Consider the following 2500-nt stretch of genomic DNA (forward strand, 5'->3'; position numbering starts at 1 on the left):
TTGTCTGTTTGCCTACCCGCCTGTCTGTCTTCCTGTCTGTCTGCTTGCTTGTCTACCTGTCTATCTGTTTGCTTGTCTACCTGTCTATCTGTTTGCTTGTCTACCTGTCTATCTGTTTGCTTGTCTACCTGCCTGCTTGCTGCTATCATTCCCGTCGTCAATACCGCCGTTTCGTTGGCTGAAATGCGGTCCAAGTATTCTGTCCGCGTTGCGAGTCCCGGGCACAGGAAAGCCCCCCAAGCCCAGCATCGGCCATTGTGACTATGGGATCTATTATGCTCGCTAATGGTCTCGGGTCTTCCCCTGTTTGCCTCCGTGTGTGTCTAGAGATGAGGCGGGGCGGGGCGGAAAATGCTGGGGTTTGGTCTTAAGTTGCTGTTGTGCGACTAACGAAATGCTCAGTTTGATAATGTGGGACTGAGATGTTTTCTTCTCCTGTGCACGATCGCACGAGTAGGGACTTACACAGATTCTGGCATACATATATGCACGGACACATTGATGCACACACACATACACGAGCATGCATGTATACATATACAAACACATGCACTCATATCGCAGCACACACACACACACATCCACACAGACACCCACCAACACACTTACACACACCAACACACACACACCTACACACACACCTACACACACTCATACTTACACACCTACACACCTACACACCTACACACGCACACACCTACACACGCACACAACTTCTCGTATACCAGGCATCCTTCCTCGCATTTATATATACGTTTATAAGAGCTGCAAATTGATGGAGTTATTTCCCCTTTTTTGTGAATGAAATCAGCTGGTGTTGAACTCCCCCCGAACCAGCTGTGACTCCCGGGCCAGCTGGTGAGGGAAGAGAGGGAGAATGGGTAAGAAGGAGAGGAGGGTAAAGGGAGGTCAAAGGAAAGGGAGGAGAGAAGGGAGAGAGGAGGGATGGGTAAGGAAGGGAGGACAGGGGAAGAAGGATAAAGGGAAGACAAGGGAAAGGAGGAAGGGGAAGGTAAGTGGGTGGAGAAAGAGAGAGGGAATGGGTAAGGAGGAGAAGAGAAGAGAAGGAGAGTAAAAAGGGAGAGAGGGGAATGGGTAAGGAGGAGAAGAGAAGAGAAGGAGAGTAAAAAGGGAGAGAGGGGAAAGGGAGATTGGGGAGAAGGAGAGAGAAGGGATGGGGAAGAAGGAGAAGAGAAGGGAAGGAGAGTAAAAAGGGAGAGAGGGGGAATGGGTAAGAAAGAGGAAGAGAAGGGAAGGAGAGTAAAAAGGAAGAGAAGGGAAAGGGAGATTGGGGAAAGGGAGGAAGAAGGGAAACCTTAGTGACTCGATCCCGGCTGGATGAGATATCTCCGCCCCCTCCCCCTCCCCCCCTACCCCTAACCATGCGACTTCTCCTTGTACTCTCCTTTCTCTCTCTTTTCTCTCTCTCTCCTTTCCCTATTTCTCCCATCCGTTGGCCTTTTTTTACCATCCCTTCTCTCTCTCCTTTCCCCAATCTCTCTTTCCCTTGTTTCCATTTTACTATCCTTCTCTTCTCTTCTCCTTCTTACCCATTCCCCCTCTTCCTTCACCCACCTACCTTCCCCTTCCTCTCTTCCCTCGTCTTCCTTTTATCCCTCTTCCCTTGTCCTTCCCTTCTTACCCATCCCTCCTCTCTCCCTTTTCCTTGACCTCCCTTTACCCTCCTTCCCTTCCACCCTCCCTCTCTCCTAGACCACCCCACCTTCCCCCACTTACCCCTCTCCCCCTCTCCCCCCACCTTCCCCTCCTTCCTCCCTCCCCCTCTTCCCCCCACCTTCCCCTCCTTCCTCCCTCCCCCTCCCCCCCTCTTCCCCACTATCCCCTTCCCCCTCCTTTCCTTCCACCCCCTTCTTCCCCCACCTTCCCCGACTTCCCCTCTCCCCCTCCCCCTTCTTCCTCTCCTTCCCCCCTCCCCCTCCCCCTTTCTTCCCCACTATCCCCGCTCCCCCTCCCCCCTTCTTCCCTGACTTCCCCCTCCCCGTCCCCTCTCTTCCCCACTATCTCCTCCCCCTCCTTCCCTTCCACCCCCTCTTCCCCCACCTTCCCCGACTTCCCCTCTCCCCCTCCCCCTTCTTCCCCTCCTTCCCCCCTTCTTCCCCACTATCCCCCCTCCCCCTCCCCCCTTCTTCCCCGACTTGCCCCCCCTCCCTCTCCCCCCTCTTCCCCACTATCCCCTCCCCCTCCTTTCCTTCCACTCCCCCTTCTTCCCCACTATCCCCTCCTCCTCCTCCCCCTCTCCCCCCCCCACTTCCCCCACCTTCCCCGACTTCCCCTCTCCCTCCCCCCCTCCGAGACACCGTAACTCATGCCAGCTGGTGCGGTGCCTGATTTACCCGGCAAAACGACGGCGGTTCGGCAGACAGATGGTTCGCTTGATTTTACCGCTGTCGTGAGGGAGAGGGAGAGAGGGGAAGGGAGAGAGAGGGAGAGAGAGGGGAAAGGAAAGGGAGAGGGAGAGGGAGGGAGAGGGAAAGGGAGA

Source organism: Penaeus vannamei, chromosome 3, assembly GCF_042767895.1.
Source record: "Penaeus vannamei isolate JL-2024 chromosome 3, ASM4276789v1, whole genome shotgun sequence".
NCBI lineage: Eukaryota > Metazoa > Arthropoda > Malacostraca > Decapoda > Penaeidae > Penaeus > Penaeus vannamei.